Below are 16,650 nucleotides of genomic sequence, written 5' to 3'. Positions count from 1 at the left end.
ATGGTCTAGATAGAGTGTTCTTTTATAACAAAATGTTTTTCAGAAAATGTTAGCTAAGACACAGGTAACTGACAAAATAATGGAAACACTTGAGTAAGTTAGAGATATAAAGTATATTGAAAGCAGGTGCTCCCACACATGGTTTCTGAGTTAATTAAGCAATTAACATCCCATCATGCTTAGGGCAGGCCATTATTTTGTCTACCACGGCTATGCACACATAGGATGACAATRCCCCCATCCACAGGGCACAAGTGATCACTGAATGGTTTGATAAGCAAGAAAATGATATAAGCCAAATGCAATGGCTCTCTCAGTCACCAGATCTCAACACAATTATACCCAATTGGTAGATTCTGGAGTGGCACCTGAAACAGCGTTTTCCACCACCCTAAACAAAACACCAAATGATGGAATTCCTCGTGGAAGAATGGTGTCGCATGCCTCCAATAGTGTTCCAGCCACTTGTAGAATCTGCGCCAAGGTGTATTGAACGTGTTCTTGTTCGTGGTGGCCCAACACCCTATTTAGACACTTTATGTTAGTGTTATCTTTATTTTGGCAGTTACCTAGCTACTCTAACTTGATTGATAGCCTGAAATGACTTCTTGGTAGATAATTATGAGCTTGGAAGATTGGGAAAGTACCTGGTCTAGCTAAAGCAAACTTCATACAATTTCTTGGTGGCTAGTAGTATTACAGAGAAACAACAACCACCATATTATTTAAACAAACATTGAACATCTCATTCCAACATCATGGGCATTAATATGGAGTTGGTCCCCCCTTTGCTGCTATAACAGCCTCCACTTTTCTGGGAAGGCTTTCCACTTGATGTTGGAACATTGCTGCGGGTACTTGCTTCCATTCAGCCTCAAGAGCATTAGTGAGGTCGGGCACTGATGTTGGGCGATTAGGCCTGGCTCGCAGTTGGTGTTCCAATTCACCCCAAAGGTGTTTGATGGGGTTGAGGTCAGGGCTCTGTGCAGGCCAGTCAAGTTCTTCGTCACCTATCTCGACAAACCATTTCTGTATGGACTTCGCTTTGTGCACGGGGACATTGTCATGCTGAAACAGGAAAGGGTCTTCCCAAACTGTTGCCACAAAGTTGGAAGCACAGAATCATCTCGAATGTCATTGTATGCTGTAGCGTTATGTTTTCCCTTAACTGGAACTAAGGGGCCTAGCTCGAACCATGAAAAACAGCCCCAGGCCATTATTCCTCCCCCACCAAACTTTACAGTTGGCACTATGCATTGGGGCAGGTAGCGTTCTCCTGGCATCCGCCAAATGCAGATTCGTCCGTCGGACTGCCAGATGGTGAGTTCTCACTCCAGAGAACTGCTCCAGAGTCTAATGGCGGCGAGCTTTACACCACTCCAGCCGATGCTTGACATTGTGCATGGTGATCTTAGGCTTGGCAAACTGTTGGAAATATGATATGATTGAGCAATTTTCATATGGAGTTTTCTTGGAAGGATACCTTGGTTTTGGCTAAGTTTTAATTTTGCTTTCAGTTTGTTCATCTTCTGCCCCAGAAATGTTCCTTTCAAATATTTAGTTGTCGTGAACTTGGATCCCAATAGGAATGTTTTCATTATTTGCATATTTGCTGCCTTTCTTCTTCCAACTTCCCTTCAAAATGTCTGCCTTGGCCACGCTGTATGTTATGTTCCAGCAAAGACATCTGCTGCATTATCCTCCACAAAAAATCACTCACAAACATAATCATTTTTGGATTATAACATCTTGATTAAAAACAGCGTTTTWAAAAATATGTTTCTACCTTTCAAACAATGAACACTTTTGTTTTGAACATGTCTGAGTTTGCCCACTGGCTTGAAATCTGTTTGTTTTGAAATCTATAATTTCTGGTAAAAATGTGTTTTACCTGAACGACATCTGAAAACGAATATCTACATCTTGAAACGACATAAACTAAAGATCCAAGCATGACCGACACACAAAAACTGGGACATACTGAACTGTATATTGTCTTTTCACAATTCTCCTAGGAAGCAGCAGAGACATTCTTACACTGAAGCCTCAGTATTCAGTATTAGAAGATACTGCTTCAGCTAATTTTATGATGTAGTATTCATTGCACAATAGATGCATTTCATAAAGGACACAAAGACACTCTGGGATCATGTTTGAGAATTCACAAGACAATCCCTTCCTTTTTCTTGGACTTGATTTATGTAGTCACAAGTCAGATTCTGATTCTTTATTAGTCATGTTAAAAATGCGTCTTCGTCCAAGCAAGTCTGAAATATAATTTGTTTACATACCCCACTCGATTTTACGTCATGACAGGAAAAAGGACATTTTCAAACTGCACCTGACATAAAAATGCAACAAAGGCTTGGGGAAGTCTACTGTAATGTGTGATGTGAAAGAGACTACCTGCACTTAACACTTCTCTTCTCTWCTCTTCTGGTGGTCTCCTGTGGGATCTAGGTCTGTAATCACTGGAGAAACAGCCTAGCCCCTAGGGCACAACCACAGTGCCTAGGTCCCTATCTGGAAGACTGGGAGACAATGGATAGTTACAGCCCTCAGGACTACTGAGGAATACATTGGTTGCACTCCTGAGAAATGAAACTCAGACTTGATTCAGTTGTGTATACGTTTGGCATTGGTTAAGGTGTGCATTGAGGCATTTCAGGCTGAGGAACATTTTCAAATAATAGCCAAGCCATACATTTTTTTAATGCATAACTTATCGACAGCATGTATTATGTGTTTAATGTTCGAACTATTAAGGCTAATCTCAACTTGATATACTTACTGTATCTTCCATGTAAGGCACTTGATGAATATCAATAGGATTCTTCCAAGGCTAGTCCCCAATCCCCACCCCTGCATTGTCTGACACTGCTAGGAACTTTTAGCTCGAACACAGCCCACGTCATAGCTTCACTTAGTTGGCGTCGTGGCAAGACAGGGGGATGAAGTGTCAACATTTATTCAGAAGTCTTGTGGATTCATGTTTAAAACCACATTCGTAGGGATAGGGCACTCAGTAATAAAGTGCGTAATAGGAGACCTCTCTTCTGTTTTCTTTTCGACAGGGCAACTAGAATGAAGTTCAACATGTACATCTCGCTTGTATACCTCACTTTTATTAACTTTATAAAAATACGAATAAAAAAGATACAATATTGTTTTTTATGCATTTCATTTACACACTTGCCCTGGGTTGTGTCCAGAAGGGAGAGAACTGTTTTAAATCCAGTGAAACCACCTGAACTCATCCAATAGAAAAATAACTTTTAGTTTTCTGTTCATAAGCGYTTTGTGATGGTGTATTTTATGGTGTGCCCTACTAAACACAACCCTGGTAGAGACTATTCTCCTAGCCTGCTCCTCCATCTGGGCTCTGTTTGTAGCAGTGACACACAGCAACTTCAGATAATCTGTTTTCCAGATTTCCACCCATCACACTTATGTTTTTTCCCTCCTGTTTGTAAGTAGGCCGTCATCATGCCGTCATCCAGGCATTGACATTCCAGGATGCTGGATCACAATTTGCTGTCGGCAAATGGAAGAACATCAATTGACAGCTCATTGATAATGAGGGAAATGTACTCCCTTCATCATCTAATGTTGGCATAACACTTTTCAAACAACCCCATCTTGTTTGCTTTTGCCTAGTTGTGGTTGTTCATTTCACATTAGTTCAGTATTGAAAGAATGTTGTTCAGTGTTACTTTCAGTGACTAGTTAACCATGTTATAGAATGTTGGAAATTATGAGGCATTGCCTCTGAATTTTGAAATGACTGAACTACTTTTTATATCTGGTATCAGTACCCCACCTAGCGAGCAAAGTGTTTATTGCTAACTCTTAAAGACAGCTTGCCTTGCCCTATATACCCTTTAAATCCCATCTCTTCGTACAAACTCTCCAGTGATAGTTATGTTGCTCTACTACTTGTTGGTGCCCTGTGATTTATGTGACATGATGGTAGTATGCCTATTTTGGGACTGAATAGGTTGATATTGATATTCAGTTAGGTAGCCTATTGGTTAGAGTGTTGGACTACTAACTGGAAGGTTGCAAGATCGAATCACCCAGCTGACAAGGTAAAAATCTGTTGTTCTGYCCCTGAACAAGGCAGTTCCCACTGTTCCTAGGCAGTCATTGGCAATTAGAGTTTGTTCTTAATTGACTTGCCTAGTTAAATAAAGGTAAAATATATATGTATATTTTTTTWAATTCAAGGTCCACATACAAAAGGTATGTGGACACCCCTTCAAATTAGTGGATCCGGCTATTTCAGCCACACTTGTTGCTGACAGGTATATATAATCAAGCACACAGCCATGCAATCTCCATAGACAAGCATTGGCAGTAGAATGACCTTACTGAAGAGCTCAGTAACTTTCAACGTGGATGCCACCTCTCCTAACAAGTCAGTTTGTCAAATTTCTGGCCTGCTAGAGMTGCCCAGGTCAACCGTAAATGCTGTTATTGTGAAGTGGAAACGTCTAGGAGCGACAACGGCTCAGCCGTGAAATGGTTGGCCACACAAGCTTACAGAACGGGACCGCTGAGTGCTGAAGCGCATAAAAATTGTCTGTCCTCGGTTGGAACACTCACTACCGAGTTCCAAACTGCCTCTGGAAGCAAGGTCAGCACAATAACTGTTAGTCGGGAGCTTCATGAAATGGGTTTCCATGGCCGAGCAGCCGCACACAAGTCTAAGATTACCATGCGCAATGCCAAGCGTAAGCTGGAGTGGTGTAAAGCTGGCCGCCACTGGACTCTGGAGCAGTGGAAACGCGTTCTTTGGAGTGATGAATCACTCTTCACCATCTGGCAGTCCGACGTTTGAATCTAGGTTTGGCGGATGCCAGGAGAAAGCTACCTGCCCCAATGCATAGTGCCCACTGTAAAGTTTGGTGGAGAAGGAATAATGGTCTGAGGCTGTTTATCATGGTTTGGGCTACGCCCCTTAGTTCTAGTGGAGGGAAATCTTAACGCTACAGCATGCAATGACTTTATAGATGATTCTGTGCTTCCAACTTTGTTGCAACAGTTTTGAGAAGGCCCTTTCCTGTTTCAGCATGACAGTGCCCCCATGCACAAAGCGAGGTGATTTTGGAATGAGATGTTGACGAGGTGTCCACATACCTTTGGTCATGTAGTGTATTTCTTGTTAGTAAATTGTGTAGACAAAATGTCATTATTTTGTACATGCTTCATGTGGCCTGTATTTATTTCCTGGAAAAGTGTCACAGAGTGCAGAATTTATTATGGATGCTTGAGTGTGGGCATCTGAAGAAAGTGATGTATCTTAAAATGGTATTTAGAAACGTTATATGCCATACATTGGAATTTGAACCCAATCAAATTGAAAGAGTAACTTCAAAGAGTTATTTGTGAAAACGGATCATATATTGGTGTAACCAGCTTTGGTCGTACAAAAAGAGTTTAAACCAGGGTCTATCAACATTACACTTCTTGAAGAAGCCTATTCTACTCTTCTCACAGAGTTTAAACCAGGGTCTATTCACATGTCACTTCTCGGGGAGGCCTGCAGGGTGATAATGAGTTGTGAAATCTACAATACATTTGTGAAAACTGCTCAAATGTGTGAAAACATATTGTTCAGTGGAGAGTTTTTCTTATTAAATCTTGTTCTGAGGGCAGCTCTGCCTCGAGGGCACAGAACAAAGGGTTTGAATCCCACCCAAAACCCTACATTTTAACCATTAACTAATCTCTCATGGGCAAATTCTGCACATAAATAGAATAATCTGTCGTGATGGGATAGAATACGTACACTCTTAGAAAAAAGGTGCTATCTAGAACTTAAAAGGGTTCTTCGGCTGTTTTGGGTTCCAGGTAGAAAAAACCCTTTTGGTTCCAGGTAAAACCCTTTTGAGTTCCATGTAGAACCCTTTACACAGATGGTTCTACATGGAGCCCAAAATAGTTCTACCTGGAACCAAAAAGGTTCTCCTATGGAGACAGCCGAAGAACCCTTTTGGAACCCATTTATCTTAGAGGGTAGGATAACGAGCAGCAGTAGGGCCGGTGTTTGGGTTTACATCACTAAGATCGGGGCTTTGACTGAGAGTTTCCTTTTGCGAGGGTGGAGACTTCACAAACCAAAACTAAATTACACAACATTTTAGTTCTGAGTCAACTGAAATTAACCATTCACATCAGAGGAGGCTGGTGGGAGGAACTATAGGAAGACAGGCTCACTGTAATGGCTGAAATGGAGTTCATGGAGTCAAACACATCATGCATATGGAAACCACATGTTTGACTCCATTCCAATAACTCCATTACAGCCATTACAATGAGCCTGTCCTCATGTAGCTCCTCCCACCAACCTCCTCTGATTCATGTCTTGCCTGGATGTAAGATATTTGGTTCTAAAATCAAAGCAGAGAAACCCTTCAGGACAGCAGGTAACCTAGAGGTTAAGAGTGTTGGGCCAGTAACCAAATTATTTGCTGGTTCGAGTTCCAGGGCTAAGTAAGTGGAAAATCTGTTGATGTGCCCTTGAAAAAGTCCCCACATCAACTTCAACCTTAATGCTCTGGCTAAGCATGTCTGCTACATGATTAAGATGCAATAAAGAAAACTCCTATTGCTTCCTACATCCCAGTTGTTACATAACAGACCTTAAACGGATGACTAAACACTTAACTTCTTGAGAAAGTATCACCAATGTGCTATTGAAAATATGTCTAATCGAAAGAAGGCATGTACAGTAAATCTATGTAAATAGGCAGCATTGTGGGCTACAGTCAATCTCTACAAGGCTACTACTAGCCTACCACAGTAGGCTATTCTGTGGTGGATGCTCATCTGGGTTAGCCTGACGTCATTTGTGGTGATGGGCATTGTACAAAACAAAGTCGTCAGCGATTGGATCGTCTCTAACCAATCAGAGTATCAAAGCCAATGACGAATTTTCAAACTGGGTTTTACCCATGTGTGTTCTGGCTCAACCCATCAGTTTTTGTACCAGTCAAAGGACCCCGAATGTTTTTGCATTAGGTGAAGGGTCAGGGAAATACTCAGATCCAGACGCATTGGTTGTTGCTTAATTTAGAGTTAAAGGTTAATAATAATTATGAATTTGTGGCTGTGGTAACTAGTGAAGATCAGACTCAGAGACTCATTGCAAAGAAAGAACTAAAAACTGTGGGCGTGGCGTAGCGTTAGCTGGAGCAAGGAGTCTGTGTAGCCAGGCAACATCTGGATGCTTGAGTGAGGTTGCTTCACTGCATCACGTGGTTGAAGCATCACGCAGCTGGCTGTATCGCAGCGCGTTTCCACTATGAAGCATCATCGCGACTGCTGCGCATTTTGACTGCAAGCCTTTGCTACCAATTCCACCTAGACAGCTCTCCAAACGCACAGGTAAGAGTTCAATCCAGATAGGAAAAAGGTTCTGACCAATAATATCATAGAATGTTGCAATGTTATTCGGAAAGCACAATAAAGAGCTCTAGCCGTTTTAGCCTCTGGAGTCTCCTCTTTCAAGCTGCCATTAACCATATTATCCAGTCAACAAAGTAGCCTATTTGCGTTGAATATAAAGCAGAGACAAAGGACTTGATAACATGCAGCGTTCAAATTCAACCTTGCAAATGCACATCAAAGGGTCCATGCAGGTTTTCCATATAGGACGCGTGGTAGCGCTGTGTATCGCAAGATGCTCACGGTATCGATGTAGCTGAAATATGGGTTGCTGCGGAGGCGGCGTTGCGCTGAATTTGATGGCTTTATATGTGTCAATAGTTTTCAATTGTGCTTAGCCTACTTAGGCCACTGAGTCAATATGTAGCCAATATAATATTCGTTCGCATAGAACAAAGGACTAAATTGTTGGATGAAAGCGCATCCTATCATCTTTATTATTGGGCGAATTCACAAATGACTTGAAAGTAGGTTAGGGTAGTAGTGTTTTACTTGCAGTGATGGTGTAAACGTGTACGGTGATATTTCAGTCAATACCAAATGCATTAATTATTCCCCCAATGCCCTAACTATTCATTCAATGCACCCTTCACTCTTCTATTTTGTCTCATGGCAAACCATGAAATTAATATTAGAATTGTCAACCTGGACAACACAGTGAATGGTAATCTATCTCTCTCCATTTAGTGTGATATGTTACGTTTCGTATTCTAAAAAATGCATGGATGTCCATCATCCATTTCGCATATGTTACGAGTTACAATTCATATGATATGGTAACGAAATACTCTTTGTACAAATACGTTACGAATTTGAAATACGTATGACAGGATGTTACAAATTCTAATTTGTTGTGGCTAACAATAGCTAGTGACTAGGTGGCTAACGTTAGCTAGGTGGCTAGGGGTTAAGGTTAGAGTTAGGATTAAGGGTTAGGTTAAAAGGTTTAAGGTTATGGTTAGAGGAAGGGTGAACTAACATGCTAAGTTGTTGTAAAGTAGCTAAACAGCTAGCACATTTGGTTCCTTGGAAGTTGTGGGAATGTACGCTACCATTCAAAAGTTTGGGGTCACTTAGAAATGTCCTTGTTTTCCATGAAAATATACATGAAATTAGTTGGAAATATAGGCAAGACCTTGACAAGGTTATAAATAATGATTTTTTAAATTGAAATAATAACTGTGTCCTTCAAACTTGCTTTCGTCAAAGTATCCTCCATTTGCAGCAATTACAGCCTTGCAGACTTTTGGCATCCTAGTTGTCAATTTGTTGAGGGTAAACTGAAGAGATTTTACCCCATGCTTCTTGAAGCACCTCCCACAAGTTGGATTGGCTTGATGGGCACTTCTTACGTACCATGCGGTCAAGCTGCTCCCACAACAGCTCAATAGGATTGAGATCCGGTGACTGTGCTGGCCACTCCATTATAGACAGAATACCAGCTGACTGCTTCTTCCCTAAATAGTTATTGTATAGTTTGGAGCTGTGCTCTGGGTCATTGTCCTGTTGTAGGAGGAAATTGACTCCAATTAAGCGCCGTCCACAGGGTATGGCATGGCGTTGCAAAATGCAGTGATAGCCTTCCTTCTTCAAGGTCCCTTTTACCCTGTACAAATCTCCCACTTTACCACCACCAAAGCACCCCCAGACCATCACATTGCCTCCACCATGCTTGACAGATGGCATCAAGCACTCCTCCAGCATCTTTTCATTTTTTCTGCATCTCACGAATGTTCTTCTTTGTGATCCGAACACCTCAAACTTAGATTTGTCTGTCCATAACACTTTTTTCCAATCTTCCTCTGTCCAATGTTGGTGTCTTTTGCCCATCTTAATCTTTTCTTTTTATTGGCCAGTCTGAGATATGGCTTTTTCTTTGAAACTCTGCCTAGAAGGTCAGTATCCCGGAGTCGCCTCTTCACTGTTGAAGTTGAGACTGGTGTTTTGTAAGGTACTATTTAATGAAGCTGCCAGTTGAGTTGTGTGGCCGTCTGTTTCTCAAACTAGACACTCTAATGTACTTGTCCTCTTGCTCAGTTGTGCACYGGGGCCTCCCACTCCTCTTTTTATTTTGGTTAGAGCCAGTTTGTGATGTTCTGAAAAGGGAGTAGTACACAGTGTTGTACGAGATCTTCAGTTTTTGACATGGAATAGCCTTAATTTCTCAGAACAAGAATAGACTGACAAGTTTCAGAAGAAAGTTATTTGTTTCTGGCCATTTTGAGCCTGTAATCAAACCCACAAATGCTTATGCTCCAGATACTCAACTAGTCTAAACTAGTCCAGTTTTATTTCTTCTTTAATCAGAACAACAGTTTTCAGCTGTGCTAACATAATTGCAAAAGGGTTTTCTAATGATCAATTAGCCTTTTTAAATGATAATCTTGGATTAGCTAAAACAACGTGCCATTGGAACACAGGAGTGATGGTTGCTGATAATGGGCCACTGTACGCCTATGTAGATATTCCATTACAAATCAGCCATTTCCAGCTACAATAGTCATTTACAACATTAACAATGTATACACTGTATTTCTGATCAATTTGATGTTATTTTAATGGACAAAAAATTGCTTTTCTTTCAAAAACAAGGACATTTCTAAGTGACCCCAAACTTTTGAACGGTAGTGTACGTTGTTGTTTCCCATTGGTTCTGGGAAGGAAGCCATACGTTTTGTGATGGAAAACTGAACACTTTTTAAAACTTTCTGAGAACAGAAGTAAAATGTTTTGTTAATGTTCTAAAAACATGACTTTAAATAGAACCATGAGGAAACCTGTAGAAAACATTATGCTGAAGTACTGAAATTCACACCTAAGAAACACATTCTCAGAATGTTATGTGCTAGCTGGGTATCCTGCACCATTCCTAGAACTTGTGGAAGGTTGTACAGTGCATTCGGAAAGTATTCAGACCACTTGATTTTCCCCACATTGTTACGTTACAGCGTTATTCTAAAATGTATTAAATTGTTTTTTCCCCCTCATCAATCTATGCACAATACCCCATAATGACAAAGGGAAAACATGTTTTTAGAAATGTTAGCAAAGTATAAATAAAAACAGAAATACCTTATTTACATAAGTATTCAGACCCTTTGCTATGAGAATCAAAATTGAGGTCAGGTGCATCCAGTTTCCATTGATCATCCTTGAGATGTTTCAACAATTGATTGGACATGATTTGGAAAGGCACACACCTGTCTATATAAGGTCCCACAGTTGACAGTGCATGTCAGAGCAAAAACCAAGCCATGAGGTCGAAGGAATTGTCCATAGAGCACCGAGACAGGATTGTGTCGAGGCACAGATCTGGGGAAGGGTACCACAACATTTCTGCAGCATTGAAGGTCCCCAAGAACACAGTGGCCTCCATCATTCTTAAATGGAATAAGTTTGGAACCACCAACACTCTTCCTAGAGCTGGCCGCCCAGCCAAACTGATCAATCAGGGGAGAGGAGCCTTGGTCAGGGAGGTGACCGAGAACCCAATGAGCATTCTGACAGAGTTCCTCTGTGGTGATGTGAGAACCTTCCAGAAGGACAACCATCTCTGCAGCACTCCACCAATCAGGCCTTTATGGTAGAGTGGCCAGACAGATGCCACTCCTCAGTAAAAGGCATATGACAGCCCACATGTAGTTTGCCAAAAGGCACCTAAAGGACTCTCAGACCATGTAAAAAAGTTTATCTGGTCTGAAGAAACCAAGATTGAACTCTTGAGCCTGAATTCTAAGCGTCACTTCTGGAGGAAAACTGGCACCATCCCTACGGTGTAGCATGGTGGTTGCAACATCATGCTGTGGGGATGTTTTTCAGTAGTAGGGACTTGGAGACTAGTCAGGTTCGAGGGAAAGATGAACAGAGCAAAGTACAGAGAGATCCTTGATGAAAACCTGCTCCAGAGCGCTCAGGACTTCAGACTGGGACGAAGGTTCACCTTCCAACAGGACAACGACCCTAAGCACACAGCCAAGACAACGTAGGAGTGGCTTCGGGACAAGTCTCTGAATGTCCTTGAGTGGTCCAGCCAGAGACCGGACTTGAACCCGATTGAACATCTCTGGAGAGACCTGAAAATAGCTGTGCAGCGAAGCTCCCAATCCAACCTGACAGTGCTTGAGATGATCTGCAGAGAAGAATGGGAGTAACTCCCCAAATATAAGTGTGCCAAGCTTGTAGCATCATACCCAAGAAAACACAAGGCTGTTATCGCTGCCACAGGTGCTTCAACAAAGTACTGAGTAAAGGGTTTGTATGCTTACGTAAATGTGATATTTCAGTWTTTTTTTATTTTTAGCAAATGTGCAAAAAATATATAAAAACCTGTTTTTGCTTTGTCATTATGGGGTAATGTGTGTTGATTGATAAGTAGCATTTTTATTTAAATCATTTTAGAATTAGGCTGAAACATGTTATTTTTGTTGAGAAAATAAAGGGACCTGTGTACGAATGCACTGTATGCAAAATAACCATTGGCAACCGCGCTCTCACCAAGCTCTAAGAAACATTTGACTCTCAGAACATAATGTGATAACTGGGTAAAAACTAGTAAGTAGTTGCTAAAGTGGTCCATGATGAGATTCAAACATTTTTTTGCGTTGTACGCCTACCCATCCCCCTGACCAACCACTCTCCTTTCGTTTTTGTCTTAAGTAACCTTCTGTTTTATGTAACCATACCAAACGTAACATATGAGTGTGGCAGATCGACGTTTACTATGTTACATCTAGTCTTTGAGACCAGGCTAGGATAGCAGAGGCTAAATTGACATACCAAGTGCATGACTTAATCCTAGAAGCCTATTGATTTTGCAGAATGGGAGATGGGTAGTGTCCTGTTGTTGAAAACCACATGGCGTCTGTATTATGAGGTCTCAATTTCAATTCAGTATGCTTATCATTAAAAATTAATGCAGTTTAAACTATCACAATTATAGAATTATATTTAGGAAATAAGGTCTTATATTGCTTAAATACACACATCTACTGTCAGTAATGTAGTGGTAAAAAAGTGGGTATCAACCCAGTGACCGATCGAGATAAGCCGAATAACCACCGAAATAAACCAAAACATATTACATTTTTAGAACTGTATTGTTTGGTTTCCTTTTTACGCAGGTCTATAGGAAAGGCCTAATGTATATTTCTGTAGTTAAAGAGATTCTCCGGTACTTTTGTATACTTTTTAGCCAGTAGTTCTGAAAGTAACACTCAAGACAAAAGTGGTCCCTGAAAATGGCGTACTATATGTGAAGAAATGTGCACCTCGTCATTGCTCTCTCTCACTTGCTCTGTTGTGTGTGCTTGATGTGCCTCTTTCTAGCTGTCACTCATATGGTGAGGGGCTGAAGCTCATTGGTTGAACTCAAATTGTTAGGGGAATGGCCCACATGGGGGAAATGTAGGGAAAATGGTGCAGACAGCTTCCAAAAAAACAGTCACTTTCAAACTAGGGATTTCATGGCTAATTTAGTCAAGACAGTAATTCTGCTTATAGATTATGCATGTATGAACTACACATTGACACATCCAGCCCAAAGTGGGAGATTTAAGAAATTCTTTGTAGTTGGCAAAGTTCTGAAGCATGTCTTTTAAAATGACACAAAATGCACTTCAGCTCATCCGTCACAAAATATTTAATTTGGACTGGACACTAGAAACGTCCAGAAAAATAGGATGTGGATATGTTTATATTGAAATGTGTTATCTTTTAAATAACATTTGTGTTCTTAGTAACTCATGTGAGCTGCACTTTAATTCAGTTTTCTGTACTGTAAACTGCTAAAGTACAAAAGGGAGAATGGCCCTTAGTTAATTCTAACTAGGGGGGGGGGTCGTCGTGTTTCGGAGGATGCATGGCTCTCCACCTTCGCCTCTCCCGAGTCCATATGGGAGTTGCGGCGATGTGTCAAGACTGTAACTAACAATTGGATATCACAAAAAAAGGGGTAAAAAGTAAAAATACAATATTAAAAAAAAGATGAATATTAGCGTTCTGAGCATTTATCAACGCTGGGAACGCAATAATGAGTGGGTAAACGATAATTAACTAAATCAAATGGTGAGTAAATGCTATTTCACAAATACAAATGTCTGCGTAAACGGCATTTACGTTTACCCTCCTCTACATCCCTGTCTACAGTAAAAGATACATGTTGTGCTGGAAACCTTTAATGATTTCTTCACAGCATGTTGTTACAGCAGACAATAAGCACACATATTTTATGTATCAGAGTCTTACCTTCCAACCAGCTAAGCCTATATTGTGAGGAAAGCAGAATTTGAGCAATTGGTTTTAATTCCTGGCCATATGGCATTTTGCCCAGCCCGGGTCACATTCATAATCTCTGAAGTGCAGTCAGTGATTTCAAATGGGTTACTAGACTTCTCAGGTAAATTAACCATATGTTTCGTAGAGCTTGGTGAGAGCGTGGTTGTCCTATGGTTATTTTGCATACAACCTTCCTATAACTTTCTGGGAATGATGCTGGAAAGTTGCTTGGCTTTGGACCTTTCAAGCAACTTGACAAAGAAAATAATATTTTCTTGGTATTTTGTTACCTTAAAAGTTACCTAAAAGGTCAAACATGGTTAAGTCTTACTAACCGCTATCTTGTTAAGTATGTTCAGGTGTGTTTGCTGCACCCACTAATTGGCCATACCTGTTCTTAATGAGTGCTTGTTTCCTTTGAAATGGGGTCTGTTTGAATAGACTAAAATGAACAGCATTGTATGAGTAAAAAAAAATGGCATGCCAGCTCCATCCTGGTGGCGCAGTGGACTAATTCCATGGATAAACAACCAAAGATTGTAGGTTCAAATTGCACTGATGCCATCCCAAAAAGTTAAATGTGTTTGCGTGATCAATTCAAATAAATTTCCATGTGTCCTATCTGTGCTTGGAGTTTAAAACAATTAGCCTAAGCTGACAGTCTTATTGAAAAAAATTCTCAGAACGTTAATAAAACCTCCCAGGAAAACTTTCAATGAACCATAGTAAAATGTTCTCAGAACCTCCCTGCAACCAAAAGATGTACGTTACCAAAACAGGCAACATTTTCACTTCCGTTCTCAGAATGTATAAATAACTTTTTGTTTTACCGGTCAGGCTTCGTTCCCAGGACCAATGGGAAACCAAAAACGTAGTTTTCATACAACTTCCAATGAACCAAATGTTCTAGCTGGGTGAGGCCTAGGGTTGCAAGATTAATCTCGTTTTTATCGAAATAGCAATAGCTGTGCTATTTTGGAACGGCACTTTTTCACTTTTTAAACTTAAAAAAAAAACTTTTGATTTATTGCTCGAGTTGATGGAGTTCTCTCTCGTCTCTCCTCTTTTTGCCGCTTCCCAATCCCACACACACCAAGCCCCACCCACTGTCACTAAGGCAGGCAGTTCCTCATGCTCGAGATTTGTTCTGCATACATTGACACAGAAGACAAATAATTTGACTGGGGGCTTGCCTGTTTTGCATATTATTTTTCCATGAATACATGTCACATATCAGTTTGCAAACAATGTAAAAAAATATATATCATTGAGTTAATAAAGCCACATATACATGGTCTCTATTTTGTTTTCTTGAGTAAGGCAGCTCTAAAATGCAGGTGTTTCAGCCTAGCTCAGTGCTTTCTGTGGTGCAATATAGGAAAACACAGTTTAGCCTTTTTTTAATCCACCTGTCGTGTCAGATTTTGAAATTATGCTTTACAGCGAAAGCAATCCAAGCGTTTGTGTAAGTTTATCGATCGCTCGACAAAACATTAAGTACACTTAGCATCAAGTAGCTCGGTCACGAAAATCAGAAAAGCAATCAAATTAATCGTTTACCTTTGATGATCTTCGGATGTTTTCACTCACGAGACTCCCAGTTAGACAACAAATGTTCCTTTTGTTCTATAAAGATTATTTTTATAWCCAAAATACCTCCGTTTGTTTGGCGTGTTATGTTCAGAAATCCACAGGAAAGAGCGGTCACGACAACGCAGACGAAAATTCCAAATAGTTTCCATAATGTCCACAGAAACATGTCAAATGTTTTTTATAATCAATCCTCAGGTTGTTTTTAAAATATWTAATCGATAATATATCAACTGCAAATGTCTTTCACAGTAGGAGAGGGAAAAACAAAACTCATGTGACCACTTGACGAGATGTTATCGTTCTGGCTCATTTTTCAAAATAAAAGCCTGAAACTATGTCTGAAGACTGTTGACACCTTGAGGAAGCGATAGGAAAAGGAATCTGGTTCATATCCCTTTAAATCCAGCAAAGGGAGGCTATGGAACATGGAGTTTTCAAAATAGAAACCACTTCCTGTTTGGATTTTCCTTAGGGTTTCGCCTGCAATATCAGTTCTGTTATACTCACAGACAATATTTTGACAGTTTTGGACACTTTAGAGTGTTTTCTATTCAATACTAATAATAATATGCATATATTAGCAACTGAGACTGATGAGCTGGCCGTTTACAATGGGCACCTTTTCATCCAAGCTACTCAATACTGCCCCTGCAGCCATAAAAAGTTAATAATAAGACAAGGCAGATGAACAAAACAGGAATACCGTACTGAACATGAAAACAAACCAATACTGCCTGATGACTGAGGGCTAAATAAAGGGAAGATAATCAAGGTGTGCGTAATGATGGGGAGCAGGACTAGGCGTGACCGATAATTACATTTCTATGATTCTAACAGTTTACCCAGGTGTTTTGACCTATAATCACAAGTAAAATTGCAACCAAAATATTTTTTGCCATATCGTGCAACCCTAATGTGAATCATCCTAGTGTGTCTGCAGCAGCCCAGTAGTCTCTAAATATAGATCCATACATCAACAAATAGGACGGCTTACAGCTTGCCTAGAGTGGGCAGATATTGTATTCTCGACTACCCTACCGCTGAAGTGCTCACAAGTTACAGGATAGCATTCTTAGCTAAAAGTCGGTCTGACGTTTTTGTTAGGCAAACTTTGTATAAACTTACTTACAGTGGCCATTGTCACAAAGTAATGACAACTTTAAGACTTTTCAACCAGAACCTGTATTCATAAAACGTTTCAGAGTGGTAATACTGATCTAGGATCAGTTTGGTATTTCAGATCATAATGAATAATATTCTCCAGACTATGATAACCCCATGGCAAATGTGGTGCAGATTCATGCATGTTTCATGCTTACCGACTGTCTGTGACGC

General features: G+C 40.4%; 1 protein-coding gene across 1 annotated transcript in view; it reads left to right on the top strand.

The window, feature by feature from the left end:
* The first annotated feature begins 7,042 nt into the window (after positions 1-7,042).
* Positions 7,043-16,650, top strand: part of slc4a3 (solute carrier family 4 member 3) — a 102,467-nt gene continuing 92,859 nt past the window's right edge. Inside the window, exon 1 of the mRNA XM_023981376.2 lies at positions 7,043-7,389. The gene's annotated coding sequence lies outside the window, so the exon portion shown is untranslated. The remainder of the gene's footprint in view (positions 7,390-16,650) is intronic.

The sequence above is a fragment of the Salvelinus sp. IW2-2015 genome, linkage group LG36 (genome assembly GCF_002910315.2).
Source record: "Salvelinus sp. IW2-2015 linkage group LG36, ASM291031v2, whole genome shotgun sequence".
Lineage (NCBI taxonomy): Eukaryota > Metazoa > Chordata > Actinopteri > Salmoniformes > Salmonidae > Salvelinus > Salvelinus sp. IW2-2015.
The sequence above is the reverse complement of the archived record's forward strand: the minus strand, read 5'-3'. Positions and strand labels throughout refer to the sequence as shown.